Source organism: Embiotoca jacksoni, unplaced genomic scaffold, assembly GCF_022577435.1.
Source record: "Embiotoca jacksoni isolate LCO1_2020_lvr unplaced genomic scaffold, fEmbJac1.0.p SCAF_10, whole genome shotgun sequence".
Classification (NCBI taxonomy): domain Eukaryota; kingdom Metazoa; phylum Chordata; class Actinopteri; family Embiotocidae; genus Embiotoca; species Embiotoca jacksoni.
This window is the reverse complement of record NW_027185230.1, coordinates 17,938,697-17,960,780: the sequence shown is the minus strand read 5'-3', so window position 1 is coordinate 17,960,780 and position 22,084 is coordinate 17,938,697. Positions and strand designations below refer to the sequence as shown.

At 39.9% G+C, this 22,084-nt stretch overlaps 1 protein-coding gene across 1 annotated transcript in view; it reads right to left on the bottom strand.

Annotated features, from left to right (window-relative positions):
- brinp1 (bone morphogenetic protein/retinoic acid inducible neural-specific 1) overlaps positions 1–21,658 on the bottom strand; it is a 103,855-nt gene extending 82,197 nt beyond the window's left edge. Inside the window, exon 1 of the mRNA XM_069171481.1 lies at positions 21,254–21,658. The gene's annotated coding sequence lies outside the window, so the exon portion shown is untranslated. The remainder of the gene's footprint in view (positions 1–21,253) is intronic.
- Between the last annotated feature and the right edge of the window lie 426 nt (positions 21,659–22,084).

Here is a 22,084-nt window from a genome sequence, read left to right as displayed (position 1 = left end):
ACAGGGACAGTTTAACAACTGGATGCGGCTGTTAACCATCCAGTCTCTCACTGGTACTGATGAATTGACTGCGTTTGCACACCCAGCTCAGAGTCTAGCAAAGTTTAAGAGGCTGGAGGTTAAAATATATATCCATAGTTCATCAAAACCTCCAAATCATTTCACGGCTAATGTTTTGGTGAAGGGATAATGGGGCCCTGCTCTTCCCCGATCTCCACAAAGTGGATTTGACAGGACAGAGTGATATTTACAAAGGTTTATTGCCACGAGAGAAAATGTTAAATGGCAGAGGCTGTGCAGAAAAAAACAACAACATTGGCTGTCGGACATTTACTCCATATCCCATGTCAAGTTGATTATGTAAATATTTGTTCTCACTAAAAGTCACACATTTCATCATGAAGCCCAAAGAAAACCTCATTACCATAAATACTAAACACGTGTGGCAGTAATTCTCACCCAAATATCAACGGTCACAATTGGCAGTCTCGTCCAAACAATCAATTTGAACTTAATTCAATTATATTTCATAAATGGTGGCAAATTATATTTTGTTCAGTGTTTGTTAATCAACAAAAGATAATGTAACACATTTTATGAGCCCACTCCACTCCTTCACTCTAATATTTTCAAACCTTCCACCAAAATGTATTTGTACCAAGCTAGATTCTGTGATCACAACACACATATCGCAGATTTCATCTGGATTCAACACATTTTGTTGGGGATTTGTGTAAAAATATATATATATATATATATATATATAGGTACATCTATTTTGTGTTAATAACTGTTATTTTCAGAGTGGATTAGCGAAACAGAGAGAAAGAGAAATAAAGTGGATCACGTTTACCCTTGAATAAGCAGGGTAAAAAGGGGAGGATGTCTGCTTCAGGAAATCACAAGACAGGACAAGGGAGGCTTGTTTTCTCCATCCTCCTTTTAAACAGCCTTATTCATGCTGCAACTCCTCCTCCATTCTGGTTCTTTCAAGGGGATTCAATCTCCATTCTGGTCCCGTCACGAGCTTTGCCAATCAATTCCTCTCTCCCCAGTGTGGGGCCTTATAGTGTCCCTCTTTATTCTATAAAGTTCATAAGAATGGGGGGGCTTGTTCGCCTTATTTGTATTCTAAATCCCAGGGAGGCTAGAGATCAGGAAAGAATGAAGCCTTTTGCAGAGACAGGTAGACTCAGGGGAATTAGAACAAATATACTGTATTTCTGCTCTATTTGTCCACTGTTCATACATGACACCTGGCCACCGATATGTAATATGTATTTCCTACATTAAGCGTCAAAGGAGCTGGATGGGTATATGCAGATGGAGTTCTCTCTGAACTGTTATCAGCACAGCTGCCTCAGAGACAATTTACTCCGTGATACAGGTATAATGCGCGTAGTGAAGCAAAACCTTTGACGCAGGGTTATGGATGGCTGGCAGCCTAAAAATGAATTTTTATACTCCTCTGGGTTATTTTAACACAGTTCATATTAATATGACCTCAATGGGACCAAAGGTGAGATTCATGCAGGATTCATGCAGGGGAATGACAGAATGAGGAGAGAGAGAGCAGAGTTGCATCTAAATATGCCAAACCGCTGTCATCTGAATTCTGAGAATTATGATTGCACTGCTCACAGTCATGTCTGGAAAGGGATGGTAATGGTCTGCCACTTGCAATTGCTGGGAAGCAACAGAGGAATGGGAGGACCGGCCGTGGCTAACTGCATTTGTACTGGATTCTACCCCCTCCCACCCCACCACCACCCAAACCAATCTCTCGCCTTGCTCCTGTCGTATCTTTAAGAAGGACTGCAGTGGCACCCTGACCTTCAGAAAACGTGGCTGAGCAAGCAACACTGTTTGATAATTAAATTCTCTGGTTGGTCAGCAACCAATCAGCTCAGCTCGGGAATCAATGGCTGATTTTAAAGAGCAAACTAATTCACTAATGGTCAGAGTTATTCCAATTTACCTGGCTGCTGAATTATTGTGTCCAAATCTATTCAGGGAGGCGAAGGATCAATGCAAGCCAAGGAGAGGAGCGGCAGAGCGGAGTCGGTTGCATCTGTCATGTGAAGTGGTGCAAGGAGTGTGCTCTAAGGTTTATTTGATAGCCGTCCAGTTGAACAGCAGAGATACGGGGGCAGTTTATGAGATGGTTCTAAACAGGGATCGACTCTGTCATAAAGCAAACTAATGAATAAGGTTTCAAAGTAAGGACGAGGGCCCACACTGCGGACGGTAAAAGTCGGAGGGGTTTTGATTCAGACAAATCAGACACATTGGCGAAACTAAGGGCAATTAAATTTAGCATGACATAAAAAAGGAATTAATTTTGCAATAAGAGAAATAAAACCGTTGCGACACTTGAATTCCATTGTTTTCCAGGCAGATTTTTATTTTTATTATTTTAATGCAAAAACCTCGGCTTTCTATGAATACTGTGACCGGGAGCTCTGAACCGATTATCAGCAGCATACGTCTCTTAAACACAGGAAGTGAAAAACAGCACAGCAGAACCGATTTGCTTCTACGTCCGTCTCAATCCAGAAGAAGGTGTTTTGAGCTGATAGGAAAAACAGAAGGATTCAACCACTTCAGCCAGCGCCACAGTCTTTAACAATGAGATGCAAGGTAGCACAGGCAAGCCATTTGTCACCACATCCACCACTGCTGTTGTTGGCTACTGTGGCTGCGTTACAGATGAAGATTGATCATTTGTCAACTTGCAAATTGGCTTTCAAGTGCTTTCTCTAATTACTCTGTGGTTTTATTGATGGGAAACCACTGACTGCTTTCCTTCGATTTCCCTCAATGGGCACAGTCTTTGTTTTGAATATGTTGTCTCTCACGCTCCCCTTTCCAAAGGCATTAGATGGCCAAATAAAATGGGGCAGAAACGCTCCAGTCTAAACAGTATTTGCATGCTGCATCTAATGTTCCTCTGAAACAATGTGAGATTAAAGGTAAAAATGCCAGAATGAATTTTATTCCCTCAGCTGGTCATACTCAAAATGCACCCAGAGGAGCCCCCGACATGAATCAGAGCCTGAATGGGAGTTGCTGGGAGGATGTAAATGACACTTTCGCACTGCAGCTTGGCCTTGCTCATGCATGTAAATGTCAAGTAATGTTATCCACTGTATGGCTTCAACTGACTAGACCCAAAAGGTCTAGACCAGAGGAAGGCATGAGGAGAATGAGCAGGAAATGTGTTCATCCTATAGTGTGCATATAAAGAAGAAGAAAGAAAAAAGCATAAATCAGCTCTTATTGTTTTACTGTAATCACCAGCAGAACTGAACAGCAGATCATCTCCTTCCTTGTTTCTGACGTCTGTGACTGATCTGTTATAATTGCTGTCTGTAACATTCTATTCAAATCGGTAAAGTGCGAAGTGTTGCGAGGCAACTGTGAGACTGCAACCGGATCACAGAAGTGTGTTTTATTTTAGACAGACATACGTGAGGAAGTATCATCTTATCAAGGTGAGGGCATGATTTCCTCATCCTATTTCAGTACCACCGTGCAGGACGCTGTCAGGAAAAGAAATGCCACCTTTTCATCAGTTTTTCCGTGAAGAGAGAAGCTTGAACAGAACGATGTGTTTCACTCAAACTTGTCCCTCCCTACTTGTACTCCTATCAACTGTCCTCTTCTAGTGACAAGTCTGGGGGGAGAAAAAAAAAGGGAAAGATAAAACAAAACGTGTGACCAGCAAATTTCTGACAGTAAATGCTGCTTCACCTTTTCACAACAACATTCCACTTTCGGAATTTTTTTTTTTTTTTTTTTTTAAAGGCGCGCTGTCTCTAAAAAATACATAACAGCTGCTGTCCTCTCGAGGGACCAGACCACTGGCGCTATGTGGAGAGAGGTTTTGTCCAGCTGCAGTGGGTTATTTTTGTTTGCTTTTGCTATCCCCATTAGCTCCCTGCACTCTGATGCAAAGCCATCTCTGAATTTACTGACCTCATTTTCTTCCCAATTTGATGTTCACTGTCTAATTCATCCCTTTGATGAATTGCTAATCATGAGACTTTGGCAACAAGAGTTCCCTCCCTGACCAACCGCCTTGCTTTTCAGCGGTGGAAGGATTTGGGTGTTGAGGTGACGACCGCTGAGCCTGTTGTTCCTAATTCAAGGCCATATATATGGTGAGATGAAGGGAAAGCAGAGGAGCGAGCGCAGACTCCCAGTGTTTCATAAATCAGCAAAATTTGCAGAGACGCAGAGCAGATGGTGGAAATAAAAAAAATAAAAAAAAAGTTCTCCCATCTCAATTCATTGCAGTTTAAGCATTGCAAAGCTAAACCGTATTACGTATGCCTTGTGTCAGTACTCTGCATGACTATCAAAATTCTGAGGATGTTTTCAATCTCCTTCGCCGTTAGAGTGACGTTAACCTGTGTCGACTGAAACTCATTCATCTATGAACACACAATATGTCAACTCCACATATACACTGTTAGAAACGTCTTTAAAGCACGGGCTGTTTTATTTGCTTGTCGTCATCAAATGAAGTAGATGCACGTACTATTTGACCCGGGAGGATTCGTAATGATTCCCAGTGTGGACAAAACAGATTGGAAATAATTGGACATACTTATAGAATGTTTTACTGTCTTATGCAAATGCAATGAGCAAAGATACATCTCTGTATAATTACCTTAAAAAATGGAAGTCACAGCTTTTCTAATTACAGGTTTATGTTTTGTTTTTAATCTGTGGTATCAACTGTTGTTGACTTTCAGTGATTTCAAGAGCAAAAAAAAAAAAGAAAAAAGGATTGCTTCATTGCATCTTCGAGGAGAAGCGTAGTGAAAAGGTTACTGCATTGGGGAGATGCTCTGTTACTCACATGCATGCTCACAGTTATACAGTATATAGATCCACATGCGCAAAGGCATCCTGAGCAGACATTTTTAGGCCTGATATGACTAAAAGGATTGTGAAATTTTGCTGAGAAAAGCTCTTTCCTTTCTGCACCACATTTCGTCTGCTCTTCCTGGGAGGTTATCGTTTGCAAAAACATGCCCTTGATATGGGTTATTGCAGCCAACTTGTACCCATTCCCCATGTTAAGTTTGAAAATAGAGTGCTCTTGACCTCTTGCCTTTGAAATTCTTCCACTGTCGCCACATGCCTCCCCTAAGCTGTCCTCTTTTTATATTGTGTAGCTCAGAGCCTTTTCACCACAAGGCTAGCATTTTTTTTTCCCATGCTCCAACCTTTCCAATGCCTCCTTCCTCTCTGAGACAGCAGCAAAACTTAGTCATAAGCCTGGTAAAATGCATGCCTTTATAAACAAATCCAAGTACCCAGTAAAGCCTCAATGCCTGATTGCCAATAACAACTTCTTTTTGGCTGCTGAATAATTTAAAGACCAATTTTTCTGGACTCCCCCTCTATGAGCCACAGAAGAACAGCGTAATTTCTGAAGGTCTTCTTTAAATGTTTATATTCAAAATCAACAGCTAATGCCTCTTTACGATTTAAATTTGAATTAGGTGGTTTAGATATAGGTAATCCTTCCTTTCTCTGGGGTATAAAGCACTAACTGTACTTCACGTGTTAATTAAATCACAGCCATTACAGAGTTTGAAAACACCCCCCAGTGTTCAGTAAAAGATAACGTGTTTGCATAAAAATGCTCTACACTCTTACATAGATCAAAACCTAATTTGTTCTTTAGACAAAATAAAAAACAAAATTGGAAAATATTTAAATAATTATGAAAGAAGGGGTGATTTATGAGCGTGGTGAAAATGAGCTGGTGGCAAAAAAAGGTATTTCCATCACAAATTTCACAGTTTTTTCACTCGAGATGTGGAAATGTCTCGCATCGTGGATGTGAAAGATTCTACATGATGCAGAAAGAGAATATAGTCAAACAAAATATAGCACCAGTGTTACTCATACAGGCTCTACTCGGACGACCCTTCAGTTAAATTAAGACTTGTCCAGGTCAATAAAATCAGTCTTTCAGCTCAGCAGCATCGACATTTGAAGGCTTCTTTTCAAACGGACTCATTTTTGGCCAAACACGTCTCTGAGTTTCATGTACTACATGAGCGGACGCCAGGCTTCTCTGTGTGCAGCCACCTGGCCTGTAACTAACGATCAACCTGAGGCTTTTGGTGAACATCGGTAAATTGTAACATCTACTTACAGCCTGCATGTGAGGCGTTCAGGGGACATCTCTAAATTGAAGCTCCAGAAAAAAACACTGCATTACACTCTTCCCCTCTAAACTCCAGTGAAGTGAAGTGAAGATTCAGACAGGAATTATTGTAACCAACGTTAGTAACTTAAGGTGCTACTTTCAGACTTATATTTTAAGCACACAGGAGTTGAGAGTTTGATATTCATACGATCATTCTTTGGAGCATTCCTTAAAAATATCACAAAGTGTTATAAATGACTGCCAGCTCAAATGTAGCATCCTGATAATGCCGAATAGAGCCATCACTCAATTTGCAAACCTTGCTCAGCGGTCTTAACTTTGTTGCCAGAAAAGAGTTTTTATGGCAGATGTACACAGAGGGGTGATGAAGTACCTACCGAGATTTTTTTTAACTGGGTCATAACTTGGTATTTAAACATGACATCATATTGGAGAAATAAGCCACCTGCGAGAAGCAGCAGTCTCTTCCCAACTCTCACATTTTCAAGCTGTTGGTTTGGGCTTGGTTGAATTCTCTAATCTGCCTCAATGGTTTGCCATTAAAGTGATTTTTTTTTTTTTTTGCTGTGAAGACTTGTTTGACACCCTGTTGAGATGAGTACATTTTTAAACGTTCATTTAGCAAGTTGATTTATTAGTCTGCTTTAATTGCCGTATCTATTGAGATGTATTTTTTTTATATATATTTTACGATGGCCAGACAGTTTGTGGATTCCAGAGGTTTTTTTTGAGAAATGCCTCCGTTAATGTTGTGTATAACACTGTGTGGTCCACTTCCTCTTGAGTGGGCGATCATAGATCAAAACTTATTGACTGATTGGCAGTTCATATTTAAGTTATGCTATTTGCGGAAATTCTTCCTAAGTGAGACTCTCAGTAGGAGGACAATCTTTGTCTGGTCTGCAGATAAGCTTATGTAATCCTCTGATTTCCTCCTCTGTGAGAAAGCTTTGGCTTGGGGGAATCATTGTTTTTGCATGATGTGTGTGTGTGTGTGTGTGTGTGTGTGTGTGTGTGTGTGTGTGTGTCAAGTGTCTAGTGCATCTTATGATAGGGGTAGAGAGATTGCTTTTGGTAAAGTGGCAAAGACACCACAGTAAGAAGCAATGTCATCCTAGTTGAACGGGTTAATCAAGAGTGCTGATTAGTGATTATCTCCCACGCGGGTAAGAGAGGAGTGAATTTTTAGGCTTACTTGATTGGATGATGAACGAAGAGGAGGCTGCCTCTTGAATTTTAAACTGAGATGATGATGGAGGGAGGTGGGAATGAAAGGATGGCAGCCAGGAGGTGTGGCTTGCAAGGAGTAATGAATGAAAGAGACGCCTAGAGGTGAAAGAATTAAAAATGAAGTAGTCTCTTTTATTAAACTTGCGCTAAGCTCAATTACAGTGACAAAAGACTCGTGTGATGAACCCTTCGAACAAAAGAACATTGGATCTGAGCATCAAAGCAAAAGCACATTTAGTGGGTTCTTCCCTAAACTCAGCACTACATTGACAGAATATAAACTGAGGTCAATTTCCATTCCTCTTTTTAACGTGATCTGTTTTCAAAGGTACTGTTCTTACAATGTAATCCAACCAAAGTCTACTACCTGTGCAGTTTTTTTTGCTCACCACAGTGACTTCGATGTGCCGCGTTGCCTCTTCTCTGCCCTACATCGGTGTCTTGTTGGTTTGCTGAGTGTACAAAATCACGAGTCAGGATACTGCTTTGGCTAGCTTCACCTGGACTGGCCTCTCCATCATTAAAACTAACATCAGCGGCATCAGTCAGCAAGGCAACGCTGAGGTCTTTGGGGACGGCGTGTGTGTGTGTGTGTGTGTGTGTGTGTGTGTGTGTGTGTGTGTGTGTGTGTGTAGGTATAAATGTGTATGGGTATTTCTCCCTTTACATTCAGTCAATGTTTTTCTGTTTGCCAAACACGGCACACACATCGCACATATTTCCCTCGTTGGGTGAGCACCGATACAGAATAAATCAAGATGATCAATGAAACACATATTGAAAATGAGCCATATTTTACGTTAAACTAAATATACTAATAACTATATATAACCCATATTTATGTGACAGTATAGAAATTTGGACAATGTGTAATGTATACAAGCGCCTCCAGCCAATAATGACATTAAAGCACACCCTCTCGTGTAATATTACTAACAGCCACCCAGCAAAATGAAATTTTACTATTTGGGAAATCTACAACAAGGTCTACATACAATGTGATGCAAATAATAGAACTTCACCATCACAGTAATGCAGAACGCTCCTATAAGCATTAAGCATTACATTCCTTTGTCTGCAATATATCACTATTTGCAGTAGCTGATTAAATCATATGAGATGTCTCTGTATTTACAGTGCACACCATGCATCTTCTCCCAGTCAGCACAATGTGAGCAGTTTGATCCAAACACAAATCTGACTGAAACACAAATCATTGCGCTGTCTAGCTCAGGCGCGCTTGTCGGATTTTGTCGGGGTTTTGTGCAAAAATTGCATTTCAGTGTAACAAATAGGCCCACTGTGTGCTGATCTGTGATTCTGTGATTATTCATAGCTCAAACACTTTCACTGTTTTCTGTATGTCTGTGTCTGTGCTCTCCGTCGAAAGACAACTGTTTAAGAATGAGCAGAGTAATCTTGGCACTTGGTGATTTCATGTTGCACCAAAATTAGGAGAAGACAGCTAATGGAGTGAGGTGCCAGATTGGCACAGCGCTGGCGACACTGCACTTATTATTCATGTTAAGAGACTCAGTCAATTTGTTTTTCCAATGTCTGCATTTTGACAGAAGGCAACAACGCCACCCATGGAAGTGTTTCAGAAATAACCAAACTGGGAATATTTTGATGAATTGTTTCCTGCACATGAATTTACTTGTGGGTATAACAAGATATCCAACAAAGAACATCTAAAAAATTAACTGTACACATTTGGCTTTTAGAGTCTGAACATGAAAAGAGACTTTATTTTAATGGAGTATTCAGTCTGGTTTTGCTGCCAAATGTAGACTTCAATTTCATTCAACAGAGGTATTGAAATCCAACATTTGGTCTTGTTTGGATCTCAATCACCTGATTTATGCGACCCGGAACACAATCATCCCAAAGCAAAGTATAATTACCTCCGACATTGTCTTGATTGTGTTTGACTCGGTGTAAAGCAAGCCCAGAGGGAACAGCATAAAGACCTGTTCTGCTTTACAACTGAATTTCACATTATTACACTTGTTTTAGTTCATCTCAGAAATCAAATTATTCACATGTCCTTTGGCAATTCTTTCTTTTTTAACATATATATATATATATATATATATATATATATATATATATATATATATTAAGCATATACAGTTCATATATATATATATACATATATATATATATATATACTCGGGTTAAAAAAAAAAGAAAAAAATGAACGATCCTCTAAGTTTTCCCCTTAACCCCACTTTTGTGCAAAATCTCTGGAGTCTTGAAACCCAGTTCGGTAATTGTCCTCACCACCTAAGGTTCCATCGCCTGTCACTCCCCTTCTCCCTCTATCCTCACTCATGTATCCCCATACTCACCATTTCTGTCACCATCAACTCCCTTAAAAGAGGATCAGGGGAGAGCCCCCCGCCAATTTTTATCCACCTCTAATAGGCACTTCCTTGTGTTACATGATCACTAGGTGTCAAGATTAAAGAATGGCTACTGCTTCCCAGGGCAGACATAGATGGGAGACAGAGAAAATAGCACTCCATAATTACTGATAAATCGAGCACACTGCCTCCTCTCCTTCCACCTCCTCCCTATCCACCTGGCCCTGATGTCAATGTGAGAGGCTGAGCAAGTTAAACTGAGGAAAAAAGTTGACCACGCCAGACTTTTTTTGCGCTGCTGATATTGCAGTTAAGTTCGAGCAATTCAGGGCCAATTGACTGACCTGGAGCTTTTATTCACCCTCCAATCGTCTCTTCTTTGAAGTGGGACTCAGAGTACTAGACTCACATAAAGCAACTGCAGTCAGAGCACAATAGTTCACAGCTCACAGTCCAGCAAAACTATACCACACTCCACCCTCCACCAAACACAGGTAAGCTGCAATACAGCACATATTTCCCTTTATTCTCTGACAGGGTTATAACCTCCAGAGGAGGACAAATGCACAACACAGTGAGAATCCCACTCTATGGACCACTACACATGTGTAATGTCAGGGACAGTAGCTGGCACCAGAGGTGGAAAAAGGGCCAGCTGCTTCGCTCTCCTCCCTCTACCAGGCAACTGTGATTGCCAAGTTGCCAAGTGGCCATTGTTCATTAGAAATCCCAACAGCCTGGGTGGAAACCAAAGTAGATGTGAATTGGAGCCAACAGTTCATGAAAGCCTATTTTTCAGTAAAACTGTTTTTGTTCTATCCTGTTACAAGGAAATCTGAATATTTAGTTGAGTCAGCAAGGAACCAGGTGGTGATGAGAGTCTGGGCATTACCATCACACAATCTACCTATGAGATAATGGGCTTAATATAGTATGTAATCTATGTGCCAGAAAGCTCCATCTTGGATAGTGGAGTTGGGCTAAATCAGCCCCAGTTAATGGGCTTTGTGCATGAACTGTATTAGCCTGATAATCACACTCAAGTGCTATCTCATTCCGCTTCATCTATTCAGTTTAATATCATGTTCATGTTTGCCATGTTCTGCTTGGAGAGGGGACTACTTTCTTTTGCCCTGAGCAGCCATTAGCCAAGGTGTACTCACTAATTTCAGTTTACACAAGACCTGTAGTCGCAGTTGCTTGGCTCAGTTACCATTGTTTATAACCACTTAAAGAAGTGAATTGATTTTAAAATTATTATTTATGTAACTGAACTTACAACAACCAATATAGCTACTTGTCACCATTTGTGGTGTTTTTCTGTCCCTATTTGTTCAAACCTTTTTCCAACCAATCAATTTGTTCAACTGGGGGAAACCACTGTCATTGAACACATCATCAGTTTGACATGAATCGCTGAACAGGATGATGAGACGTACAAGGTGATTGAGGGATCTTAGTAATGTAAACGTTTTGAACTTTCAACCGTCCGAGAGTTAACGTCATGAAAGGTAACTGGTGTGTTCAGAAACAATATGGCTGACTCATCCTAAATTGTTTAGAAACGTAAAAATGTTTAACTGAAAATCAAAGCTGTTTTATGTCTTTGAATTCCAGGAGTACTTTCAATAGTGAAACGTAAGTGTAGTCTAAAAGTACGCTGACATTTTAAAAGATGCCTCCCTTTCTTGCACTGACCCTCTTCATTGCTATTGACTTTATGCCATGTGAAAAACTGTGCAATACATCTGGGGAATATACAGTATGACAGTAAGGAGAGCAGCAGCCATCGCAGAGCACACTCCTTCAACCTTGGTGTTAAGGACTATCATGGTCAGAAGAAATACGACAATTGCGAAGCAAGGTGATTAAACATTAAGGAATTACTCTGGACAACTGCAAAATGTGTGAGGAATTTGCCATTTAGTCCCCAATTTGTCCCATAGATTTGTCCTACTAGGTTTCTAAGTCATTTAACATCTATTTTTTTCCTCACTCTTTGGCCACGGTTCCCCTTCTGCTTTTAAACTGGCAATAGTTGATCCCATTTTCAGAAACCATGCTGACAGTTGACTTAACCCCCTTTCCTGCAAACCATAAGGGTTTTTGCAGATTGTTCTTTAAGCATTCAGGATTAAATAAAAACGAATAACACTGCTGGTAGTTGTTATGGATAAAAATATTATCTTTGCCATAAATGTTTTAAAAAAGAAAGCTGAGAAATTCTCAAGGAAAAAGCTCTCTATTGTGTCTCCAGGTTGAGCACTGGTCTTCTTTTAAAGGGGAATGAAAGTAATTGTTACATTCATCTATTTTATACGTATTTTAACGTTGTCATCAGTGACAGTCTTCATATGTCATTAATAGACCATAATTCAGTACATTTTGTTTGCAAAACTAAGTTGTTTAAGATGGAGCTCTGTCTGATTCAGTATCTCTCAATCAACATCTGCCTTCTTGCTTCATCTTCAATGGATATTTCATGTGGGATTTGGCAGGGTTCACTTTTAGTTCTTGATGTTTAATCCCATTTCACTTCAATTCAATTTAAAAATACTTATAAAAAAAAATCGAACCTTTAAAAAAAAGATTTGACTGCTGAGTGCACCTCTACCCAGTTTCACATTTGTTACTTGTTAGTTTCACATTCAGCGCAAAAGTTTTCCTGATTCTTTTCAAAGTGCTTTAAGAATTTTAAGACTTATATCGCACGCTAATGCCCTCAAGCTAGTCCCCTACTTATACATTACAAAATGAACAGCATTTTGTGGCTGCTTTCAGTTGCATGCATTTTTATGCCACGTTTACATTATATGGACAAACACAGTAAAAAAAAAAAAAAGAAATTACTAAAGCAAAGAATATTTAGAGGCCAAGCAGTAACAGCAACAAGCAGAGACCTTGGAAATTGTATATTTTATTTATTAGCTTTTAATCATATTCTTCATCCTGAGGCAAATCTAGTTTATATTCAATAATATCCAGAACAATATTCCAGCCTTCAGGTGTGAATTTGCCTTTAAAACACAAGTCGTCGTGAAAATCCACCTACAGCAGTGAATCCACATCAGTTGAAAAGACAGGTAATTATAAAAGTCTGTCAATATTTTCTTTTCATTCATTCAGTGAGTAAATTAAAAATAATGAATGCATGCCTGATAAGTAGACGTTAAGCTGGCCAAATGCAAGTTGAAGATATAACGTTACTGGAATTACCACAGCAGCCCTGAAAGCAATGCCAAATGATCACAAATGTGCATACATTTCAAGTCAATCAATGTTTCTAAAGCTACATGTCAAAGGATGCGGTGCTTAACTAGTCAAGCTTCCATACCGGGAATGCAAATGTACTAATGGTTCACCCATTGGGACATGTCGGATTGACATAAGTGAACATGAAGGGTCTATGTTTAGAATTCTAATTAATATACATGCCTGCTGTTGTGGCAGATTTTCAGCCTCAGCCATCCAAAAGATGCTTTAAGTGCAGTACACATGAACACAGGCACAGGCAAGGTCAGGTACATAAAAAAATCTATAGGTTGGTACTTCTGTGAAAGCGCTGCGTCAGGTCGTTTTATGTGCTACTTCTGGAGTCGGTACCACAACGACTTTTACAGCAGCAAAGTTGTTGAGGAAAAAGAATGCTGTACTAATCAACTGTATCTCTTACAAATTACATCCATTGTGCTTAAGTAGTTTCACTTTAGAAGCGACACACTGCTGTTGTGATTAACTTTTCCTGTCACATTTCAGACAAAATGTTGTATGTGTAACATCTACAAAACATTCAGCTCCGCTGATTTTTTCACTAGATCGATTCTACACTATCCACTCATGCAAAACCTAAAGTCTGGTTAATATATGGATTCGGATTAAAGCATGATTAACTCAAACGACTTTGTTAAAGTTAAAACAAACAGAGATTGTGTTTAAATTTAAAGTTTTCAACACTGTGTACTGAAAAGAAATGAGTGTATTTCAATTCCCAGTACATTGTAAAAGAAGTACATGTTAAAATGCAAATATTTGAATTGGCTTAGTCCGCCAAGCAAAACAATAAAATATGTTGTTTGTCTACGTCCTTTAAAATCACAGAAGCATTTTTTGATCTGACATTCAAACATGGCACGATGACATCATTTGCATTTGCCTTCCAACATTGGTACAAATCATTTGAAAAAATAAACCAATTTTATAACGGGACAACATTATGGTTAAAGTTTCATATGTTTAGGCACTCACATGACCTGACTGGGGAGGTTGTCATAGCTACAATAAGAAACACATGGCCAGGGTTGGGGAACGATCATGGTCACGTTTAAAAACAATGCTGACTGTCAGTTGGAAACAGAAAACCAACAGCAGTCTCCTGTGTTAAAGTGTGATGTTTTGCTGACCTGTTCATCGACCCCAGCTTCCTCCCTTCACCGGGTTTGTCTCTACAGACTGTAGGCTTAAACATAAAACATGTTGTTTTGAGGTACTTTTGTTCTTCTACCTAGTTTGACTGTTGTCAGGCCTAGTAAACCTACTTGTAGGTTTAGGAGGCCATTATCAACAACATATATGACCATTGGGTAGTATTAGCGACGAGCATCCTGCACCCACAGCGACAGGTTATGTTTAGTTTTGATACCAGAACTACTTGACTAGGTTTAGCAAAAACATTACGTTACTTCAAACTGTAATGCCAGCTAATATACGTAGAACACTTAAAAACATCTAAATAGACTTTTTTGTCACGAAGGACACACACAGCGGTCTACCAGGTGATCCCACCGAACCTACTTGTCATAATTACGCCGGCCACTAGAGGTCAGACTTAGGGTAACGTTCTCATCAACGAATAGATGCAGTTTGCCGAGTAGGTTCAGTGGGCCCCGATTAGCCCATATATAAATATATACTCATATATTTGGAACAGATGTGTTATAATAACCATCTATTTAATATTCTAATAGCAGATGGAGTGTGATCTGTTAGTTGCTCGGGAAAATTTCCTTATACATCTGGTAAAAGTGCTGTAAAATTTACATCAAGAGGTGCATGTTCAGTAGGGGCTTCACACAATAATCTAAATCATAGTATTCATTACAGTTACTAAATCCAGTTTGCGATTTATAGCAAAGTGAATTTACATAATCCGTGGCAGCACCTTGTAATCAGTGTCAGCGCAAATACTCATTTCACAATTAGATTACAGGTGGGGCTAAAAATTACCACTAATAAACAAAACAAAATCATACTTGCTGATCCAATTGCAATTTATATGCAGTACGATTATTTGAGAAAGATAAAATTGTTGAATTAATGTGTTTATTTCTAGTTGTTTAGCCTGATAAAAAGAAAACTTCTCATTCAGCCCACAATCATTTTTCCACTCCGATTAAAATATTCAAATCTGATCAGTTGTTTGCTGCATTGTTGGTTGTTGCTGTCCTGAGTAGCAATATAGGTCACTGATGCTGAGAGCAACTGGCATGAGCCAAACATACATTGACTCACCAGCATCACATCGGTCATGGGTCAGTGTATGACTCTACTCTCTCTCCAAAAATCACTGCTCCACTGTTTAATTTTTTCTTCTTTCAAAATTGGGACATATTGTATTCACGGAAACAAGCAGCTTCTCATCTCCATCCAGGCTTCATATGATGAATCCCGGACTACTTTCGCAAATGTTTCTCTCTTCTTAAGAAATAATTAAGGGTACCTAAAATGTTCCAGTGGGGAGTGTTTCACACTTGTTAGTCAGCACAACGAAGGCTGGAACAGATTAACACATTCCCTGTGAGAGACCTAATTAAAAAATGTCTAAAAGATTATCTTCCCATGATTGTTCACATTCTAAAATATGTCTTTTTACAATAGCAGACCGTTAACTGAATCTTAGAAAAGAGTCAAACTTATGCTTGTTGAGACGTCAATTTGAACTGCAAATGTTTGAGTGAATTGCCTATGACAGTAACTGTGTGTTTTAGACATGAAGATAGCAGCTTGTTTGGGTGACTTTAATATTCCGTGATCATTTTTTATGGAATAAAACCCAAGTGCCGGGGCAAGTGACTCTCAGACAGACAGTTAACTGAATCTTAGAAAAGAGTCAAATTTATGCTTGTTGAGACGTCAATTTGAACTGCAAATGTTTGAGTGAATTGCCTATGACAGTAACTGTGTGTTTTAGACATGAAGATAGCAGCTTGTTTGGGTGACTTTAATATTCCATGATCATTTTTTATGGAATAAAACCCAAGTGCCGGGGCAAGTGACTCTCCTGCAATTCAAAATGAGTATCACATTTTAAGCAATTTTCTGACCTGTTCAATCCTTTTAAAAATGTCCCTGCCACACTGACAATCAGGCAGTGACTGCATTTCAAGATGGGTTACATTTTCTGCCATAACAGGCTTGTCTGTTCATAGTAATCCAAACCAATTCGCAAAGGCAAAATAACACCACATTCGGGCACAGTTGAAGCTTTGGCATTATTTTGATGTGAAAGGCTGTGCTCAGTAGGTGAGTAGTTATAGGCTACTTACATACATGCAACGATGCACACATTGCCAACAAGACTTGTAGTAAGGCGGATGTTAAGTAGACCACTTTGTGTAACCTTGTTGTATTCACGTAAGTACTTGGTTTCAAGTGTTTGCTGAGGATGAATAGTCAACTAATTATCCACTTTTACGATAACTCATTTCAATTCCTCACCACTATCAAACGTTACCAAAGCAACTGCCATCCTTTAGGTATTAATCTATTTTGGTTTCCTCCAACATATGAGAGAATATCAGATTCTGCAGCTACGAAACCCATACGATGCTGGCGGATGTGTCACTGGCTTACAAGGCTTTTTTTTTTTTTCCCTATTAGCTATTTGAATTTTTTTTTCTTCACATGGCTCATAGCCTGTTTCAAATGAACCAAACTGTGACCAGTGAACCGAACGGGTTGGATTTTTTACTTGAACCGTTCCACCCCAGGTAGCTAGCACTTCACTAGGTTTACCAATTAGTCTCAAATTTGATCTGTCTGGAGATAAATGCCGGTCAGGTACAACAGTTTTGTTTTTTCTTTAAAACAGACAGCTACCTCTGGAAACAATGCTGCACAGAGCAGAAAACGTGAATGAAAACAGCAACGTTTCAGGCCTTTAAACCAAAACAGTGAGTCTCACAGAGCTCAGGGGAACAGAGGTGGGTGGTAATTCTTCATGGGTTCATTACTTATTTCACATTAAAAAGTACAAAGTAATTCAATCCATTCTTGAAATTAAAATAATTATCAAAGCTGATTTCACAGTATAGTCACGCTTTAGCTGTCAAATGTGTAAATTGTAGAATAAAGTGATGAGAAACATACGCAGCAACCAATATATAAAATATGTTGGCTGTAAAAGTTTTGGAGGTATGTTCTATATTCCTGTATGATGCATCGACATGTTAATATAAATTATAAGGCACACTGCATGACAATTCCTCCAAACGCCACTTACATGGCTGGACAGCACTTTGGCTATTTTTAAATTTACCCCAAAACGCAAAAAAAAAAATCTCCACAACAGAATTGCCCATTACTGGTCATAGCGGCACCTTATCACCATAAAAATTGGGGCCCTCAGATATTTTACTACTGAGAGGACTGCATTGTGTTTAAAATAGCTCAGAGACAACTTCTAGACCGGAGCAGATCAAATTATACCGCTGGGGGCAACACAGGAGGCAACAGTGAAGCAAATCAAGTTAAAGGTTCGATGTGTAATCGTCAGCCAGCGCAGACCTCTGCAAATCAAAACATCTGGCTCCTTCTGTTACATGGGGCGAAAAAATTCAAATAGATGTACAACCAGTACTGTCACGAAGCCAGCAAAGACCAAGGCAGTGTCAGGCAAGATAAATTACTGGAGTTGCTACTGTGTTGTCGGAGTTATTATATTTTGAGGGGTAATAACTGAACTTCCAGGCAGTGCTTAATGACACATGGGTCAGGGTTATAAAAGCTCAATTTAGCATCACTTTTTCTATCCAGTGTCTCCTACCTGGCAACCACCAAGTGTTAGGTCAAGATGCATAATCTGCAGAGGAGAGCGAGTCTGTTACCCAAATATAATTGGAAGGCAGAAGTATTTATAACAAGCATGTAAGAAATATGTTTACTGGATTTGACTCAAAAACATTCATTAACCAATACTGATACATTCCAGGTAAATTAAGCCCCAAATGCCAGAATTGTCGAGGCGATTAGCTAATATTGTTACATCTGTTTGATGAGCAATGCAAAACTTAAATTAGAATAAAGAATAAAGAGCGTATTCTCAAATTAAAATGATAGTCCAAAACTTGGAGCTACTGTAAATACACTTAATATTGAATTATTTTTAAATAACATCATCTTCAGGTTCCCCAGCAGTCCGAAAAAAAGACCCAATAGACTTTAGTTTTAGGACCTGAAGATGCATATACATGTATTTAATAAATAATAGATTTCTGTTTGCTTGTGAACTTTTAATGTGAAATGTATTTCTTGATTGTGACATAAAACACCGCTTGTGTTCTCTCGCAGAGATTCAGACGGTGGACCCCTGCTGTGAGTGATGAAAGAGGGAGCTAGAGTGAGACCACAGACAGGCCACAGTGCTTAGTGTGCATACTGAATGCTTAAATAGTTTATACAAATATAATAGTCACTGTTGTGGGGATTTTTGAGTCTGCTTTCAGCTCCCCTGAGGCTTCACATAGCACAAAAATATTCCTTCACAAAACTATGGTTACCTTCTCAGACAACGAGTCTTTTCTATTATTTTCTGGATGTAAACAGTGTGTTGAGCAGGTGAGTATCACCCAACGCAAAGGTTGTCTTTGAAGGCCATTGTAAAACACTAAAACTAAATTTCCTCCAAGAATTATGAATCATCTTTAATTACATTTCGCAAGATTGCAATTGATCATCTTGTGTTATCCTCGTGTTTTTACATCATACTGGACGAGGATGTTGAGTCCAGTGTGGTCTAATGTGACTGATAGCAGCAGTACGTGGGTCAGACAGCCCCCAGTGGAGGTCGACTGAATCAGCTGCCGTTCCAAAATATTGTAAACTCGCCAGTATTTCAGTGCAATTTTGTCACATGTCATTACGTGACCCTGTTGTTTGTTTCCGATAAAAACAGATTTTTTTTTTTTCCCCCGAACCTCTCGGGATGCAGCCTTCTGGCCGCAGCAGCTGCAGCCAGCACCCACATAAAAACAATGCTGTGCCAATACAAGAATACAAAGAGATAGACAGAGAGGGAGCGAGCCGCCCTGTTAGTACAATGCAAGTTCTGTTCTCTATCCACAAAGACAGTTTGAAAATAATATTCGTATCTATAGAAACCGGCGATAGAGAAGGACTGCGTGCATATGGTGTGAATGCGTGGATTCTAATTATGTTTATGGGTGTTCAATTCTTTATCTTATATGAATCAGAGGCACTTGCTTTGCAGACAATTCATCAGTAAGTTGCACTGCCAAGGTCTGTAAAAGGACCTCTGCTGCTGAATGTTCTCTTTTCAGTCCTTGAAAGCATCATCAACATTGGGTCATCTAAAGCCATGACACAAATATAGCTTTAAGCCACTGCTGGCATTTTCATTTTGGCGACGATGATTTAGAATGCGTTCCCTCTGAAAATGATTACACGTTGCCAGCATTTTGCCATCGAAAAGGCCACCAGATTGAATGAAGCATTCTGAATAAGGCAGCTTTTCTTCTGCAATATCCGCTGCCAGTGCAATTTTCTGCACTGCATATGTGAAGAAGGCAGAACAATATTATAGTGAAGTGACTTGCTGTTTAATGTAATGTTAATCTCAAATATTAAAGCTTAAAGTTCAAAATAAGTACGAGGGATGATTTACAGTGACTTGCCACCCTGACAATTTTCCGCCTGCTCTTTAAAAGGCAAATATACGGTCTTTCAGTTCGACTCACATCTTGCGTCGCTCATTACTCACATTTATGACCTATTCAGAATTATTTCAAGTGAAACTGATTTTTTTTGTGCTTTCAACCTTTATTACAACTGCGGGATGTGCATTTTTCTGGACACAGGCGTTTTGCTAATTCTACAAAGATGAAGCTACTTAAGTTCACTTTCCCAAAAAGAAACAATGACAAACAAAACAAAAACTGCAGTGGCAGTCACGGAATTGCAGATAAATGCTTCCGGTGGACCAATTTCAAACAGAAGCTGCTCCTCTAATTTCATAGAGTTGGTATCAGTATCACACACAGTTATCTTGCCTTTAGCCACATAATGACACCGAGTGTAAAAGAGCATGAGCTCCCCTCGCAGTTAGCCAGCGGAACAGCAATCAAAGCAACTTGAGGCAACACGGAACGGCAACACGGAACGGCAACTTTGCCTCACTGGTGACACACACGCGCGCGCGCGCGCGCACACACACATCCAACAAAACAAGCATGTACGTGCAATTGCTTTCATGTGCGCGCAGTCTCGTGCGCTAAGAGCCACATTGGACGGACCGGTGTGCACATACAAACACACACCCAGCTCATCACAGGCAGCAGGTCACCCAAAACGCATATAAACAATATCACCAAAATAAGAACAGGAAGCATGACCGCCGCTGGTTTCATATCCGAACCGGGACGACACTCACTTGAAGTTAACGGCCAATGCAGTTCCCGGACTGAACTGATCAACATGGATGTACAAAGCCTGACTGCAAACGGAATTAGCTTGAAAACAAATAATGATGCCGCCAGCCCAATGATCTGCAGGCCTGCTAATACACCTTCACTCTGAATGTTGCCCCCGTAAATCCATTGAGTGAAGCCGCGGCAGGTCTGCGTAATATGCCAACCGTGAAATGTGAGATCATTGTTTCTCTCAAATGTTTTATGCTCCTTTAAATCCGCACTTCTGCACCATCACCTCGGGAAGATGCTGCTTCACAACATGCGGAGAGAAATTGCAGGCGAGTGCACATACATGTGAGAATAAGTCATTTGCACAATGTTTGGAGATGATGGGTTTATAAGACCGAGACTCATTCTATGAATTTGAATAGCCTCGGAGCGCTCCGTCGACATTCAGCCCGGGCAGAGCTTGAAAGGACTTGAACAGCGATTATTTGAAGGGAGCTTCACCGCGAGAAAGAAAAAAATTGCCTCCATCCTGAAAAGGACACCACCGGCCACCTCAGTAACATGCTGACCACGCAACATCGCCATAATTGTGCCACAATATAGCCCTGCCTACCAGAACACTACCTCGTGGTCCGTCATAGATAGAAAAAAAGAAAAGAAAAAAAATAATATATATATATATATATATATATATATATATATATATATATATATATATATATATATATATATATATATATATATATATATATATACGATACATTCATATAATGTTAAAGATCCGAGGCAGTAAAATCATATAGGCTACTTACCTAAAACTGATTCTCCCCTCTTAGCTGTATTTGTGGTCCAAGATTTGTTAGTTCTCTAGCCAACAACTTCTGCTGGAGCATATGTATCCAGTGCTCATGCTGGTGGCTCAGTCGGTGATGTTGGATTGCGGATGATTTGGCAATCCTTTTCATGCTCAAGGGAAAAAAATCCTTCGTTTCTGCGTGGTCTCGGGCATTGGCGCGCAGAGGAATAAAGTGATGAAGTCCGTCAGAGGGAGAAGGAGAAAAGGGAGCTCTCAGAGTGAGATTTATTTCGACGTGTTTGAAACTGTTCTGCTCTCTTTTTTTCTCACCGGTTTGCGGGTGGAGAGGTGTGGGATGGATATCTAGGAAGGGAGGCTGCACAGATACTCAGAAGCACAGACTGAGGGCGAGAAAGGGGAGGTACAAAGAATACAGTCTGGTATTGTAGAGGACGGTCATGGCAGACAGTAAGGGGTGGGTCTGGACTGTATCAGGCGGAAGGCGAGGGAACTGAGGGTGGATGAGGATAAGAGCCGTGTCGTGACTTTTCTCTGCTGATAGGTAAACAGTTACACCAAGACTATTGGATGACCACTATAGCTTGCTTGGCCATTACTAATTCAGCTTCCCGAGCGGGCTGAGATCAAAGCTTAAAAGCAGATAGGCTGTATAGGTTCAGAGAGATTTGGAGAAAATTGAAAGGCAACAAAGTGAGAAGGCGTTGAGTTGCGCAGAAGGTGCCACACTTTGCCACGTGTAGGCTGTGTACTTTACATAAAACACAACGTGACCATCGGTCTGTGTTAATGTAAACATGTCTTGCTGTGAACTTTCCTCTAAAAATCC